This window comes from Pseudophryne corroboree, chromosome 5 (assembly GCF_028390025.1).
Source record: "Pseudophryne corroboree isolate aPseCor3 chromosome 5, aPseCor3.hap2, whole genome shotgun sequence".
Lineage (NCBI taxonomy): Eukaryota > Metazoa > Chordata > Amphibia > Anura > Myobatrachidae > Pseudophryne > Pseudophryne corroboree.
In genome coordinates this window covers 689,567,515-689,584,818 of record NC_086448.1, presented here as the reverse complement: position 1 = coordinate 689,584,818, position 17,304 = coordinate 689,567,515, and the positions used below count along the sequence as shown (strand labels likewise).

The 17,304-nt window shown below is 42.3% G+C and overlaps 1 protein-coding gene and 1 long non-coding RNA gene across 2 annotated transcripts in view; both read left to right on the top strand.

Moving 5' to 3' along the window:
- LOC134928271 (cytochrome P450 7B1) overlaps positions 1-17,304 on the top strand; it is a 369,002-nt gene that overhangs the window by 111,077 nt on the left and 240,621 nt on the right. The gene's annotated exons all lie outside the window — the stretch shown is intronic.
- Positions 14,900-15,518, top strand: LOC134929334 (uncharacterized). The gene is made up of 4 exons (XR_010178483.1): positions 14,900-14,982; positions 15,086-15,166; positions 15,267-15,342; positions 15,423-15,518. It is a non-coding gene; the product is annotated as an uncharacterized LOC134929334 (long non-coding RNA).

Here is a 17,304-nt window from a genome sequence, read left to right as displayed (position 1 = left end):
AGAGTTTAGATTATTTTTTTATCAAAAAGTAGTTTAATAAGAACAGAGCGGTTTACATTACGTTCCTTGTAAATACTTATCTCTATAATTGTAATATTGCATGTATTTTGTGACATGTTGGTAGCATTGTGAAGGACTGTAGCATATGTTTGTGCTAGATAAAAGTGAGCAACAGCAATGTTAATGCTAATAATTCTACTTAACTTTTGTGTCGCCTCCCCCCGTCCCCCCAACTTGACAAAGAACAGTGGGAGGGAACGTTCTTCCAGATACACTTTGTAGACTTCTGCTCCGCAGCTAATGAATGTATGGTTTATTAATCACATTTGTCCCTCTGAAAGAAGTTGAGCACAATTCACTTACAATTGAGATTTTACCCTTTTTTAACGTTATTTTAATGAGCTGAAGATCAGAACGTAAGCTTTGTTCATCTGTTGATTCCGCTCAATTGCAGTTCCACCCCACATAGACACAAGACAGATTCAGCAGACTTGCAGTCATTGTTGCACTTAAATGGAGTGAACAGGGCCTTATGTTTGAAAACTAAAGAAAAGGTTCACATACAGAAAAGGGAACTTTAACATTCAGTGTTTTCAGTCTGCTGTCTTGATTTCATTAAAGTCTTTCTGTATTAACATTTGCTTCCAATTCTTTGAGATCCTGCCATTCATCTGATGTGTTCCTTGCAAACAGAATGAACAGTTCATGATAGTGGTCAGCGGTAGGAAGCAATAATAAGAATTGTGTAATTGCTCTGTTGTCTCTAAGCTTTTTGTTGCGCAAAAATGTGTTTCATGTTTTTGCACAGGAAGTTTTGTCACTGTACTGCCTCCTTATATTTGTTGAATTTTATTTTTTTTATTCTATAGGGGTAGTCATTTTTTACTGGACCCTTACAAGTTTACCATATTTTTTTAAGTGTTTCTAATAACATGAAAACATACTCGTATGTAAATGTTTTTGGAACCTAATAATGATAACAACAACTGCATAAACCTGGCTCAGTCTGATAGATACCTTGAACTCTGGAAAAGATTTCTATTCCAGCATAACAATGTCTGAAAGTCTTAAGGAAATGCCACACAGTAGTATTTTAGATACAAAACAAAATTAAAAGTATGTGTTCCTGCAGTTGTCTGACCAAACCAAAGACTTAAATAATATCGAAAATCTGTGGAATAATTTCAAAATTGCAGTTCATCAGCACCGACCATCCAGATTCCCTAAGCATAAGTAATATTGCAAACAAGAGTGAGAACATCGGTGTCCACTCAGTAACAAGTATTTAGAGGTGAATGCAGTGTCAATGCTGAATGCAGTTGGCCGATGTAAGTCTGCGTATGTATCTGATTCACACAGCATATGCATCCTGATTGCTTTGGCTCAGAGGCACAGTACAGAAACAGACGTAGGGAACGTGGATTAAAGTGGCCGTACCTGGGAAGTAATGGGGTGGCAAAGTCAATATGGATATGCCACTGAAAGCGGCTGTGTCCAAACACACACAGCCAATCACACAAGAGGCTACAGTCACATGGAGAAATTACACTGCCATAGGGTTTGTGCAAGTTTCGATGGTGTGCCAAAGATGCTCCAAGATGGAAATGCACAGTCTCAAGATGCTACAAGTAGGAATCTCTGTTTTGGAAAAATTAGGTGCGGCATTAGCATAAGATATAGACTTGTCTTTTGCCACAGCTGTGTCTGTATCTTATGCTAATGCTGCGCCTTATGCATCTGACTCGGAATCAGGCCATGTTGTGGTACAGTGAGTAAGTTGAGCTCCAGTACTACAAGGTTGTGGCCAGAGAGTAAGAATTATGAGTTAGGTTGGTGCAGCAATGGGAGAACATGGAATACATAAAGATAGTTAGAAGATGTTCACTGAGAGACTCTACAGGAAGAAGTATGTGTGTGGAGCATAGAGGTAACAATGCAAGTAGGGCTGTTAATGGGGGATGCTTAAATAATCTAGAATAAGAGTTTTTATTTAAGATTTGTCTCTGTCTTGCTCCATCCATTGTTCTTTCTAGTTTGAGATGTTTTTTTCAATAGCTGAATCTGATAAGTACAGTATATCCATAGCACTATTTTACCACTGTTCTTGCCCTAAACACAGTTTCTAGTAATAATGCCAAAGTAGTCACTCCTTGATCTAATCAAACCATAGAACCTTCCTCCATCTGGTATGTGGGTCTCATACATGGTTTTATGCAAAATATCTAGTGTTTTTTTTTTTTTTTTTAAACAATGCCAACTCCATTAAAGCACAGATTTCCAAAGTTGCCGGGCTATTGATCCATTAATGGGGTTGCTTATTGCAATCATGGAAGACTGTAACTTTTCTGTCCCTTGCACATATGTTCTCTTTTGGAAGATGGAATGTCCTAGTAAAAATCTGCTCTGTGGATGAATCTTCTTAATTTTTTAGAACTGTGCATGTGTTGGAACCTAAATATGCAACTTTGATCAACTATGGACAATTCAGCAGAGACGAACATCTCAGCCGCAATTCCACTTGCAGCTTATTATCTATAACTGTGTGGCAACTGGGCATTGGCGAGCAAGCTAAGTGTGCTGTGGGAGATTAGACAGAACTGTGGGCTATCCCAGAGGTGAGTGTACACAGAGATCTGTCTGATTTCAGATGGATGTCTACTCATGAGGAAAGGGCTGGTGCAACAGCAAGCGCACATATAAAGCACTGTGACAGAATCTATGCTCACACTTGATTCCACTACGCTAACACCACACACAGAAAATATTAAAACTAAAGCCACTCACATAAAACACTTGCACCCATTACATTGACACCAAGCACACTGAGAAAACACCCAAACAATCACACAGACGGAACAAACCTGGGGGGGCTAGGAGTAACCATTTTGGATTCTGTTGCCCATCAGTGACCTAACAGGATCAATAAATCTGAACAACATCATTGACTTGTGATTACAAAATCAAAATTAAGATGATACCAGAGGAAAACACAGACAAAGTGCTCAATAAATGTATTACTGGCAAAATAGGGAAAGGACATGTCAGTAGAAGTACAGGATCCTCTACCGTACAGTCAGCAATACATACAGTAACGTAAGTCAGCACAATCTTTGCTTCACTTTTGGGGAAAAGCATTTCTCATAATTATAGCGTTTCTTATAATTGTCATTTAATAATCCACAAATCAAGTGTCTGTTGCAGAAACCGGTTGTGTACACACAAGGGTCATGTAGATGGGCCTGTCCCGCTCTTCTGCGGTCACCACATCCATACCGATATGCAGCAAGTTGGGAGGCATTTGCCCTGCTACATGCAGTGTTTTTCCTAGGAAGGGTGGATGGCCTTTAAACTGCTTTAAACTGCTAGACATCAGCCATTCCCCCCGCACACCTCAACCGTGCCTCAAGCCTCATACTTTATGAATGTTTAGTGGCATGTATGGTCCCTTATTCCATAAAATTATGTTTTTCATACCTTGTCTGAGCACAGAGAAAGCTTGCATCCATATGCTGTTCCGGTCACATCTTATGCCCATGACTTCTTAAATTTAGAAAAGTGGTGCTGGGGTAGAAAGGGGCAGTCATTTATCAAGTCCAGTTAGGGCATGTTTATGCAAATGTGGCCATGAGAGATCTGGACACTGACTGACAGGAGGCATTTCTCTTCAGGGTGCTCGACCTTTGGTGCAAAATACACAATGATGATGATGAGGACGACCTGGTGCAAATGCTACTTTTGCAGAACTGGACGCTGCTATTCATATAAGCAAACTTGCATTTTTTTTTTCTTAACACATATTAGGTCTTTTTTACAAACTGTTTTTAAATTGCGTGGACCCATCGTGCATTGTCTACTGTTGCTCTCACAGCAGTGTAGCAGTGTGTTCAGCAAGCACTTGATGAAAGACAGATTCTGCAATTGGATAATTTATACAATTTCACATGTGTTCAGACTGAGTATTTTCTGGTGCTCTGTAAAATCTCCCACAGGAGCATTTTCCTGTGACACTGTAGTCATATGGAAGAGTTTGGACTTGCTCAATGACTCACATAATGTAATGGCATTTTTATGTCATTTGTAGGCTTGTTGTTGGGATGTGACACTCGTTGCTGCAGCAGCTAGCAGTCAGTGGGTATATCTGTACAGTTTCCTTGTGTAAAATAGATTTCTTTTGACATTTAGTATATTCAAGTAACTGAGAATATAGTTCTTTTCATTTAGCATGGTTTTCTCCAAGCAAGGGAAGTCAAAATACCCAGAACACATTTCTATGTCCAGTAGTAAGTACAATTATAGTAAATGGAAACTAGTAACAAGTGTGACATGCAGTTGTATTAATATATGGCTTAGTGGAATTTATATAACTTTTCTATTATTCTTTACTGTAAAATTACATTTATGACTGTGGCAAGAAACAGACCCTATGGGGTGTATTCAATAGCTGTCGAAAGCTGCCGTCTTGTCGGCATCTTCCGACAGATGTCGGTCTGAAGGGGTTCCGACCTATTCAAAAAGTGCAGTTTTTTACTGACAAGTCGGGAATTCCCAACTTGTCGGAAAACACATGTATCGGCGGAATAGCCGCCGATCCACGTGCTTCTGTCGGAAAAACGGGGCCAAATCCGACAGGTTTTGGTCCCTTTCCGACAATCTCAATCCGACTTTAAAAAAAGTCGGATTGAGGTGACGAGACGGGGAACGGTGTGGCAGGCTACGATAGCAGGGATGAGAGGTATCTTGATGGCCGTTTCTCGGCTAGGCATCTCTCTTCCTGCAGCGCGGCACTGGGCGGCCGTGATGTGCGGCTCCAGCAGCTCCCTGTGTTCTCACACATGGGGAGCTGCTGACAGCCGTATGGACATTGCCCAAATCAGACAGTCGGATTAGGCTCAAATCTGACATTCGGTTTTGGCCACTCTATTGAATAGGGGTTGTCGGATCCATTCCGACAAATACATGTCGGAATGGATCCGACTCTTATTGAATATACCCCTATGAGCAGGAAGAGTTTAGCACAAAACCACAGGGGGTAATAAAGGAGAGTGTTACAGTGAACGTTGGCATTTCAGTTCTAAAAAATAGGATCTGTCCTTGTGGTTTCTTTTCAGAAAGTTCTGTTCTTAAAATGGAACATTGACAAATCGATGTCCCCCTCTTTTTTTTTTAATGAAGAAATTACTCTGCAGACTTAACTGTACGGTTTTGGAATCCAGTTTGATATCCGAGAGACCGCTTTCCCTTGAGGATTTCTAGCCAAGCTGATCTATGTATTTATGTATAAATGGTAAGAAGATATCTGTGTGTGTGTGTGTGTGTGTGTGTGTGTGTATATGTGTGTATGTATGTGTGTATATATATATGTATATATATATATATATGTATATATATATATATATATATTAGGCAAAATAGCTAGGCACTCCGTGTGTCTGTATAAAAAGCAACTTGCTCCGGTGCCCCTCCTCTTTAAGTATACATACAACCAGATCAGAGATGGCACTCGTGGAAACTATCGTCCGAGAAGAAATGATAACGCTGACAGCGTGCTGCAATCGACGTTTCGGAGCTGTGCTCCTTTATCAAGATTAAAAAACATACTCCAAAATACAACATTTATAGTGCTTACCAGAAATGTGAAAGTGTTTCCGGACGCCCGCCACACACGGAGTCCCGGTGACCTCACTCACGCATGTCAGCGCTGGTGGACCCGTCCGACTTCCGGGGGCATAGTCACATGATACACCTGATACGTCATAGGGGAATTGCCATTCACACTGACACTGTACGTCATGTGACAGGCTGGAATCCCCTGTTCAAAACAAATAAATGATAAACCCATCACCATAGTGAAAAATAAAAACAATACAAAAATAGGGCATAAAGGGGGAAGGCTGCTTCTGACATAGCATCTGAATTACGTTATGCGTCTCTAACTTGCATCAATAACATATATATATATATATATATTTCTCTGGCTGGGTCCACAGGATTATCCACAGGATAACATTAGGATATTGTCGAGCGACAGCGAAAATGGCACCAACACGGTCACGAGCTTTCTGGCCTCCCAGTATGCATTGGGGCCCCCACTATGTAGTCCCGCCCACTGACTCAGTCAGATCAGTTTTTTGCTTGGTGCGGCAGGAAGCCGCATGATCACAGGGCTGCTGTGAGAGCAGCCTCAAGTTTTCATTACTTTATTTTTAAAGACTTGCTATAATGTTTTTTAGAGCGACTTCTCTTAACGGCGTCTTAAACGCATATTAGAAAGAGTCGCTCCAACAACTCCCCACCGGGTCGCAACAACGCTTACCTTCGGGTATCAGTGCTGTCTTGACGGGCGTCTGTGTCGGATGTTCTAGCAGGTCCAGCAGACGTAACCAGGCTGTAGCCGGAGCATGGGGAGACGGTGAGTCTATGGACTTCCTCTTACTAGAGGGGTCAGGACACAGCTACACTTATTTGGTGGAGACTACAAACAGTGTGTTGATGCGCCGAACATCTCGAGTGTGACAGCCCTACGCTCCGGGGATCATAGGTGCCAGGATTAGGTAGAGGCCGCGATCCTGGGAGTTTAAGTCAACTTCAGACGCTCTCCTGGCCGTCCCTCCTCCGAGTTTATGGCCAGTTCCCGCGTGTCTCTCGTTTCATGAACTGAATGACCTCACTTCCAGCTCAGACGCTACCATGAGGGTACTCGGTCGCAGCTTAGACGCTGCGGTTGTGTACACTGGATATAAACCCGCCCAGACCGAGTCGCAGGCTTTAGCGTCTGCATACACGTGGAAGTCGCTCAGCGTCCGTGTCCGTTGGTGAGCATCCGTGTCCGTTATCAGTTAATCAAGAGCGGCAGTGTACACCAGTAGCGTCTGAATCCACTCAGCGTCTTACGAGCGTATTTGCTTGGATATGGAAGTGTGGTGAGTCTCCCTGTATCCCGCTCTCTGGAGGCAGGGTGTACAGTACTAGAAATTCTCTCTACTTCTTAGTATGCATTGTTAATTTTTAGTACCTATTGCATTTGAGACCTGTATATTACTGTGTTTTCTGCATGTTATGTTGAAAATAGAACCAGTTAAAACAGAAGTACAATTTTCCTACTTATGTATAAGTTGTTATGGAGGTGGTATTCTCATATGACAATGTTTAATGCTTTAACATGTGACTGACTGCTAGTATGTGTGCTGACTTTTCTGTGTAATGTCAGTCCTGTTCTGACCCTCAAATCAGGTGCACTGTGGTCAGATTGATCTCACCTCTATATACTGACATATAGGGTGTTCTTCAGTCACAAATTGTGTAGACGATAACAGGTTAATACCATGTCTGTGAGCGGCAAAAGTGATGAGGAGAATTTATCAAGCACTACTATAGCCCTAACATGCTTATCTTGTAAGTCGGGGGTGATTGATATGAATCAATTGGTCACTTATGAGGGTTTGTGTGCAAACTGTTTCGCTTTTCAGCAAAGTAAAAAACAGGAGTTAGTTCAACCACCAACAGAGCCACCATGGAATATGTTCGCAAAGACTCTGTCTTCAATAGCGGACAGGTTAGCTCCGGTAGCACCACCTCAAGGGTTAGGTTACACTATGAACCCATATATGCAGCTCCCTTCCTATGGTTTGGTTCCAGTAGCCTCTACAAGCAACCAAGGGGTAGGCAGGACTAAGACAGATACGTCTGTGTGGCAGACTACACAAGATGATACATCGGATGATGATGAGGAAACAATAGATTCAACTCCGTATGATGATCAGTCGCAGAGCTTTAGTTCAGAAGATGTAGCTGAACTTATTAATGCCGTGAAGGCTGTGCTTTCTTTGGAAGAGCCAGCCAAGACCGCGTTAAAAGCAAAAGCACCTGTATTTAAACGAACAAAATCAGTGAAAGCTGAATTTCCAGCGTCAGATGAGTTGACGGAAATGATGGATGAGTCTTGGGCAGCGCCCAGTAAAAAGTATAAGATTCCTAAGAGATGGGATTCTTATTATCCATTTCCTGCTGGGGATTGTTCGAAGAGAGAAGTTCCTCCAAAAGTAGATGCACATGTTCTGCGACTCGTGCATAAATCTGCTTTACCACTGTCATCTACCTCTTTGAATGATGTCACAGACAGAAGGGTAGAGAGCCTTTTGAAAAATATTTTTTCTCTAGTAGGAGCAGTGGTAAGACCTGCTATGGCTTCGGCCTGGGTAGCAAAGGCTATGGGCGAATGGATAGAGGAACTAGAGAACAGCATCCCTTCTCCTACTGGGGAGCAAGAGGATAGTTTTTGCCATTTAAGACAATCTGCCGAGTATTTGGAAGAAGCAGCAATTGATGTAGGTACAGTTGCTTCTAAAGCTTCAGCCTTAACAGTAGTCGCTCGCAGAGCAATATGGCTACGTACCTGGAAGGCAGATGCGGAATCCAAGAAAGAATTGGAAGCATTGCCTTTTGTGGGTAATATATTATTTGGAAAACCTTTATCGGATATCCTAGAATCAGAGGCTGAATCGAAAAAGGTCAGATTTCCGGCTACCTATAACCCTAAGTCCAAGGGTTTAAAATTTCGCTCTTTTCGTTGGCAAAGCAAAGCAAAAGCAAAAGAGGAGCCTAAACAACCCCAGTTTAAATCCAGGGGTAGGAAGCAGTGGGCTAGCAAAAAGCCAGCTTCCAAACCTGAACAGAAACCCTCAGCCTGAAGAGACGGGCCTCCGCCTGGAGGATTCCAGGGTTGGGGGCCGACTCCTTCAATTTGCACACATATGGCAACAGTCAACAGCAGATGCCTGGGTGCAGAAGGTAGTATCTCAGGGGTATGGGTTCCCATTCAGGAGGCAGCCTCCTCAAAGATTTTTTTGCACCAGCCCGTCTCGTATAGAGTTGAAGGCCAATGCCCTGCGAGAAGCAGTCCAAAAATTACTGCAGTCAGGTGTGATTGTCCCAGTACCTCCATCACAAAAGGGACAGGGGTATTACTCCAATGTATTTCTAATCCAGAAACCAAATGGGTCATATCGACCAATTCTAAATCTGAAAATGTTGAACAAATACATATGGATCCCGAAGTTCCACATGGAGACTTTACGCTCCATAATGTTGGCTATGGAACCGGGAGATTACATGGTATCTCTGGATGTACGGGATGCTTACCTACATGTGCCTATAGCACTATCACATCAGTGTTACCTAAGGTTTGCCATCCTCCAGGAACATTTTTTAGTTCCAAGCTCTGCCCTTCGGGCTAGCTACAGCACCCAGGGTGTTTACCAAGATCATGGTGGTGATGCAGCTTGTCTGCGCAAACAAGGGATAAGAATATTCCCATACCTCGACGACCTGTTAATCTTAGCACAGTCGCAAGATTTACTGTTGAGCCATCTCCAACAGACGAAAGTTTGTTTACAGAGACACGGGTGGCTCATAAATTGGGAGAAGTCGTCCCTGAATCCGTCACAGCGGATGGTTCATTTGGGGGACATATTGGATTCAGACCTACGGAAAGTTCTCTTACCAGAGAAAAAGATTGTCAAGGTGCAGGTCATGGCTCAGGAAGCGTTGCAAGCCCAGACAATGTCAGTCCATGCAGCAATGCGACTGTTGGGTCTGATGGTATCAACCTTCGACATGGTGGAATATGCGAGGGGAGACCCTTTTGGATAAAAGAGTGGCAAGTCCTGACAACAGATGCCAGCCGGCAGGGCTGGGGGGCGGTACTCGGAAGCCTATGGTTCCAGGGAAAGTGGACCGCAAGGGAAAGTCGCCTGCCGATAAATCTGTTGGAGATAAGGGCCGTTTACTTGGCTCTAGTTCAGGCAAAGGACAATTTACAAGGAAGACCAGTCCAGATCTGCTCAGACAATGCGACGGCAGTAGCATACCTCAATCATCAAGGAGGAACTCACAGCAAGAGTCTGATGGAGGAAGTAACTCCCATTCTAAAATGGGCGGAACTCCATCTCCCGGCATTGTCAGCAGTATTTTTCCCGGGTGTACTAAATTGGGAAGCGGATTTTCTCAGTCGGCACACCATTCAGGAAACCGAATGGGCACTACACCCAGAAGTGTTTCAGACACTGGTGAACAGATGGGGTCTACCGGAGATAGACCTTATGGCGTCTCGTCTAAACAACAAAGTTCCGAGGTACGGATCAAGAACAAGGGACCCAGGAGCGGTCCTGGTAGACGCACTGTCAGTAGAATGGAGGTTTCAGCTGGCATACCTGTTCCCTCGAATATCTCTGTTACCCAGAGTAGTGAGAAAGATAAAACAGGCAAAAGGAGCAATCATTCTAATAGCTCCAGCTTGGCCAAAAAGGCATTGGTACACGGATCTGTTGAGAATGTCCGTGGAAGCACCGATACTGCTCCCTCAACGTCCAGATCTGTTAATGCAGGGTCCTTGTTATCATAGTCATCTGGATCGCCTATCTTTGATGGCGTGGCTGTTGAAACCTCTATCTTAGAGGCTAAAGTATTTTCGAAACAAGTAATCCAAACCATGCTTAGAGCAAGAAAGCCTTCTTCGGCCCGTGTGTATCATAGAATATGGCAAGCTTATATTCACTGGTGTACTGGAAAAAATTACAATCCGAGATCTTTTAAAGTAGCTAGGATTTTGGATTTCCTTCAGGCAGGATTGGATAAAGTGTTGAAAGTTGCTTCCTTGAGGGTGCAAGTCTCGGCGTTGACTGTATGGTTTCAGCAGAAGATTGCTGATTTACAGGATGTACGTACATTTTTCCAAGGAGTAGTACATATTCAACCTCCATTTGTTCCTCCTGTAGCTCCCTGGGGTTTGAATTTAGTTCTTAAATTTCTCCAGGGTCCTTTGTTTGAACCACTTGAGAGAGCAGATCTTAAGTGGTTAACGGTTAAAGTTCTTTTTTTACTGGCAATGGCGTCAGCCAGAAGAGTGTCAGATTTGGGAGCATTATCATGTAAGTCTCCTTTCATAAGTTTTTTTCCAGACAGAGCAGTTCTCAGAACGAGATCTAGCTATCTTCCAAAGGTGGTATCAAAGTTTCACCTGAATGAAGAAATTGTAGTCCCAGCTTTTCAGATATCGGGACTATCTGCGGGAGAAGCGTCGCTGGACGTGGTCCGGGCTTTAAGAATCTACATAGATCGTACTAGTGCCATCAGGAAAACAGATTCTCTCTTCATCCTCTACTGATTCCATAGGAGAGGTTGGCCTGCTAGTAAACAGACGCTGGCGAGATGGCTCCGAATGGTAATATCAGAAGCTTATTCTCATGCAGATCTCCCTATTCCGGCTAATGTCTCTGCACACTCTACACGTAAGGTAGGTCCTTCTTGGGCAGCACAGCAGGGTGCTTCAGCAGAACAGATATGTAGGGCAGCCACATGGTCTTCCATAAACACATTCATCAGACATTATGCCTTGGATACTTTTGCCTCTCATGACACAGACTTCGGGCGAAAGGTCCTCCTGTGCAATCAGGAGCGTCCCCACCACTAAAATGGCTTTGGGAATCCCAATGTTATCCTGGGGTCTGGGACTCAGGGTCGACAGCAAAAAGGTCGACACACCTTAGGTCGACACCAATTGGTCGACACACCTTAGGTCGACATGGCCAAAAGGTCGACAGGAACAAGGTCGACATGGAAAAAGGTCGACATGAGTTTTTTATGGGGTTTTTTGTGTCGTTTTCTTCGTAGAGTGACCGGGAACCCCAATTAGTGCACCGCGTCCCCTCGCATGGCTCGCTTCGCTCGCCATGCTTCGGGCATGGTGCCTTCGCTCCGCTACCGCTTCGCTCGGCACAGATTACCGTTCCAATCGTAGTCCACGTGGATCGTTAAATATGAAAAGGTTCCAAAAAAGAAAAAAATTGTGAAAAACTCATGTCGACCCTTTTCCATGTCGACCTTGCTCCTGTCGACATTTTGTCCATGTCGACCGTTTGTCCATGTCGACCTAAGGTGTGTCAACCAATTGGCGTCGACCTAAGGTGTGTCGACCTTTTTGCTGTCGACCTGGAGTCCAGATACCGTTATCCTGTGGATAATCCTGTGGACCCAGCCAGAGAAATGTACGTTATGGTAAGAATTTACCGTTGATAACGTGATTTCTCTTATGTCCACAGGTATCCACAGGGATCCCACCCTGACGCATCTGATTTGAGGATCTAGACAATCACTAAAACCTCTTCCTTCTTGTATGGAAGGGTGTGCATGTGTGTTCTTATCGCCTGTACAGGTCTCTACCTAATGTTCCTGCCTAAAATCGCTGTGGAAAGAACTGATCTGACTGAGTCAGTGGGCGGGACTATATAGTGGGGGCCCCAATGCATCCTGGGAGGCCAGAAAGCTTGTGACCGTGTTGGTGCCATTTTCGCTGTCGCTCGACAATATCTCAATGTTATCCTGTGAATACCTGTGGACATAAGAGAAATCACGTTATCAACGGTAAGTTCTTACCATAACGTGTGTGTGTGTGTGTGTGTGTGTGTATATATATATATATATATATATATATATATATATATATATATATATATATAAAATATACATAGCATATTTGACAGCACTCAGAAAAAATAGACAAGAAAATATGTGGCGGTGCATGGTAAAAGCAGTATTATAAGCACACTCACGTCTCCCAGGTACAGAAAAAGGAAAATAACAGCACTCACGTTTCAGATGCAAAAGCAGGGGCTGTGGCTGGATAACTCTCTGACATGTTATTCCTAAATAATAAGTAATAAACCTTATCACTGCTTTTGCATCTGAAACGTGAGTTCTGGTATATGTGTGTGTATGTGTATGTATGTATGTATGTATGTATGTATATATATATAATATTTACAGATGAGCGGGTTCGGTTCGTCGAGATCCGAACCCCCCCGAACTTCACCTATTTTACACGGTTCCGAGGCAGCCTCGGATCTTCCCGCCTTGCTCGGTTAACCCGAACGCGGCCGAACGCCATCATCCCGCTGTCGGACTCTCGCAAGATTCGTATTCTATATAAAGAGCCGCGCGTCACCGCCATTTTCACCATGTAGCCATTGCATCTGCTGCAAGTTTATGGATCATGTAACCTTCAAACATAAACTTGATACAGGAAGACTCTATATGTTAAAACATCCAGTCAACTGCAATTCCGAATATGTGGTATATAAGATCACTTGTTCTTGTGGAATGCTTTATGTCGGTAAAACAAAACGACAAATCAAAATCCGCATACAGGAACACATGCGAAGCATAAAAAATAAAGTGAAGAATCATAGTGTACCCCGTCATTTTTCCGAAAAACACAATTCCAGTGTTACTCTGTCTAACTTCAAATTCACAGTTCTGGAACATATTAAGGAGCCAGTAAGAGGTGGTAGCAGGGATTTGCTTTTAGCGAAAAGGGAGAGCTTTTGGATCTTTACTCTAAATACCTTAGCTCCCCATGGCCTCAATGAGGGTATAGATGTGGTTTCTTTCATTTAGCTTTGCTTTAGTGTAATGGGGAATTAGCCCTTGAGACTAGGAGCATAACTTTTATATATCCATACAACTTGTCTGCTCATTGATCTGCGATTATAATATGCTGCAGACTATTATACAAGAAGAGTGTTGCTATATATGTTGCATATCACCCAGCTAAACAATGTAAATGTGAAGGCACAATGAGTCCCCACACTTACACCTATAATTAGATATTATCTATTTTTTCATCGGGTAGTTATCAGGACCCTCTCCATTTGTTGCTTTCTTCTCACTTTATTTACACTTGATATTATTGTTATTTAATTTTAGTGAATGGCATCCCATAAGGTCTCATTCTGGCTTAGTTAAATAGGTCACATATTTAATTTTACACTTTGATGTTTTAGGGATCATTTGCATTAGATATTATCCAGCCCTTACCGCTATCTTCTAAGCATGATATCAATATAAAGTTCTTTAAATAATTGTTCATTATTTAGTTTAGTTTTGATACAAATATTCCCCTGACTAATAAAGTAAGGCCAGCAAGCATAATCTTTAATTCACCTCCTTATCGTTCACGTTACTTATCACTTGCACCATACTATGGTTGCTAGGTTACAGTGGAGCGCAGTCTGTGTGTGCGTTCCACGTACACCGAACCAGACGCGCTTTGTAAGTATTGAGAGCCGCATTTACTTATTCATTTGCTGGCTGGTGCGGCCCCTTGAAGTCACGCAGGTAGTCGGCGCTTCCGGTCGCGGAGGCCCCGGTCACGTGACTTCCGGCCTCTGGAGCGCATTGCGGTTTTGCGTTCCATAGGCGCTTCCGGTCACGGAGGCCCTGGTCACGTGACTTCCGGCCCCTGGAGCGCATCGCGGTTTTGCGTTCCACAGGTTTTCTTTTAAGTTTATAAACTTCTATTCAAGCTCCATTTTTTCTGTTAACCACTTAAACAGTGTCACACATTTATTTAGTATATATCTTCACATCTTGGGGAATTTCTTTGCAGGGTATAACAACCTTTTGTCTCTCCTTAACACTCTATTATGGAAGGAAGTGATGTCATAGGGTATTAGGTATAAATACCCACTAAGGCTTAGCCCTTTCATTTTCACTTTGGACTTTGAGATGACCACTACACTATTTGGCTGTGAGTAATTACTGGACCTTTTTGCCTTCACATAATACTACTGGGAATCTGAATGTTAAATATCCTGTTTCTGTATGCATACCCTGTATATGTTAATTTGGTTAATACATGCTTTGGTCATATTTACTGTTAAATATCAAGCACTTGCCCCAACCTTAGCACTTGCTGATATAGTCTGGGAATCTTTATGTCTTAATCTCGCTTCTACTTATTAGTTGTGGGCCCATGAGCACAACATGCGAATGGAACCCTCTTAAACTAAGCATGTAGTTTAGGAATCTATTTAACAACTGAATATTAACTATAAATTATTATAGGTTGACCCACTACTGAGCGGTCTCACCCTCATCAGGGACTGGTTTATAGAGTCAGTGATAGACTTTAAACCACATTGTTTTCGGGTATGTATAAACTTTTGACCCCGGTCTATTTTTCGTAAAGAACGATAAGTTTTCCATTAAGACCTTTGTCCATTTAAGTTCTGGATTGTTTTTCTTAATTTAGGTCACCTATTTGTCCATTTGTTATCTGGACTCTGTGTGACTGGGGGCTTCATTATATTGAACTGCTTTCCCAGTCATTTTGGTACGTATTATCCCCATCCTCCCTCATCTTGTTGCTTTGTTCCTACATTTATCTGAGACCCTAAAATATTTTATACACCACTCCTTTTTCATTTTATCAGGTCCTTTGCCTGCTTTTATATTCAGTGAGCTTTTTACACAATTTTGGGATTATCTGTAAAAAACATCTGGCACTCGGTATGTATAGCTATGTTAGCTATTATTTGTATAACTGCACACTAATAAAGATTGTGTAGTGACTGTATTCTGTCATTTAGATATTACCCCTGAGGAAGTCCCAGTTAGGGACGAAACGCGTTGGGTTGTGTTCGAGTACTGTATTCCATCTGTATTCTATACTACTAAGGAAGATTTACCACCAATCTCAAGTTTCACTTGAATTTTCCATCTGACAGAAACTGTTTGTATACATTGTCTATACATTCTGTAAAGAGATGTTTATATGCTCACAGATGTTTTATGCTATTGTGGCTTTTATGTATTAAAAACTGAAAGTTGAATCTTTTAAATCTGTTTATTTATGATATACAGTACTATCCATTAGCGCACTTAGACTCTAGTTTGTTGGTTTGATATCTTAGGGCTCCACCTAACAGGGGGTTCGTCTAAGCTGCAGCTCAGTTCCGCTCCACGTAGCGCCTAAGGGTACCCCTTGTTTTTCTATATATATATATATATATATATATATATATAAAATGTGTGTGTGTGTGTATATATATATATATATATATTATATACATAGCATATTTGACAGCACTCAGAAAAAATAGACAAGAAAATATGTGGCGGTGCATGGTAAAAGCAGTATTATAAGCACACTCACGTCTCCCAGGTACAGAAAAAGGAAAATAACAGCACTCACGTTTCAGATGCAAAAGCAGGGGCTGTGGCTGGATAACTCTCTGACATGTTATTCCTAAATAATAAGTAATAAACCTTATCACTGCTTTTGCATCTGAAACGTGAGTTCTGGTATATGTGTGTGTATGTATGTGTATGTATGTGTATATGTATATATATATATATATATATATATATATATATATATAATATTTACAGATGAGCGGGTTCGGTTCGTCGAGATCCGAACCCCCCCGAACTTCACCTATTTTACACGGTTCCGAGGCAGCCTCGGATCTTCCCGCCTTGCTCGGTTAACCCGAACGCGGCCGAACGCCATCATCCCGCTGTCGGACTCTCGCAAGATTCGTATTCTATATAAAGAGCCGCGCGTCACCGCCATTTTCACTCGTGCATTGGAGATTGAACGGAGAGGACGTGTCTACGTTCTCTGCCTGGAAAGCTCCATATCTGTGCTCAGTGTGCTGCAAATATCTGTGCTCAGTGTGCTGCATTTTGGTGACCAACAGTATATAGTTGTACAGTACAGTAGGCCATTGCTGTATCTTGCAGCTCTGTGTCACTGCAAGTATCCATTCCATATCTGTGCTGCATTTTTGTGAGCAGTATATATAGTAGTACAGTGCAGTATTTTGGTGACCAACAGTATATAGTTGTACAGTACAGTAGACCATTGCTGTATCTTGCAGCTCCGTGTCACTTCAAGTATCCATACCTGTGCTGCATTGTTGTGAGCAGTATATAGTAGTACAGTGCAGCATTGTGGTGACCAGTATACTACAGTACAATAGTCCAGTGCTGTTCTCGCTGCTCAGTGTGAGTTCTCCGTAGTATTATCAGTGCTCAGTAAAATCAGTGTTCAGTATAATCAGTGATTGATCAGTATAATTAGTTCTCAGTATAATCAGTGCGCTGTTAGACGTGCGCCCGTTTTCCGCCATTAGTGCATTGGGATTTAGACAATTGATTAAGTTATTGTGTCCCCGGTACAAAATCCCATCTAGATTCCACTTCACTAGGCAGGCGATAGCGAGATTTTACCAATTAATATCAGTGATTTATAATTAATTATTAATTACAGTGATCTTGCCAAATGATTCCAGTGATTTTGTCATTTTCTTCCAGTGATTTGGACCAATAATACCATTGATTAGAACGAATAATTCCAGTGATTTTGTCATTTTCTTCCAGTGATTTGGACCAATAATACCATTGATTAGAACGAATAATTCCAGTGATTTTGTCATTTTCTTCCAGTGATTTGGACCAATAATACCA